Source organism: Wasmannia auropunctata, unplaced genomic scaffold, assembly GCF_000956235.1.
Source record: "Wasmannia auropunctata unplaced genomic scaffold, wasmannia.A_1.0 LD336106.1, whole genome shotgun sequence".
Taxonomy (NCBI): Eukaryota; Metazoa; Arthropoda; class Insecta; order Hymenoptera; family Formicidae; genus Wasmannia; species Wasmannia auropunctata.
Window position 1 is genome coordinate 9994547 of NW_012026784.1, and position 455 is coordinate 9995001.

At 43.3% G+C, this 455-nt stretch overlaps 1 protein-coding gene across 1 annotated transcript in view; it reads right to left on the minus strand.

Annotated features, from left to right (window-relative positions):
• The window catches only part of LOC105457069, a 4454-nt gene that overhangs the window by 2405 nt on the left and 1594 nt on the right, over positions 1-455 (minus strand). The window lies entirely within an intron of this gene.

Below are 455 nucleotides of genomic sequence, written 5' to 3' on the forward strand. Positions count from 1 at the left end.
AGATGTGTATAAGCGATACGTGCTACAGTGCATGCAAATGTTGAAAAATCGACATGATGATGAAATCGAAAAGAAGTTATACACGCTTCAAATAACTGTAAATGAGCTTAAAAAGGTAGTTGATGAAGCGAAAGATTTCATGTGTGCCGTGGAGAATATAAAAAAAGGTAAATAAGACTGTACGTCGGATCTCTGTGCCATTTGCACGTCGTATGCAGCGATCGAACATGTCTGAGAAGAAAAACGTTGAGAAACGGAGACTGGTCGAGGAACTGCACGCTCCGGCGAGGAGAAATTTTCCACGAAGACGCGTCATAGTTTACGGATATGATGACCTGTGGCAAGCAGATTTGGTCGAGATGCGACCTTACATGCGTTTCAACAAAGGTTACCACTACATTCTCACCGTTATCGATGTATTCAGCAAGTATGCATGGGCCGTACCGCTCACAACC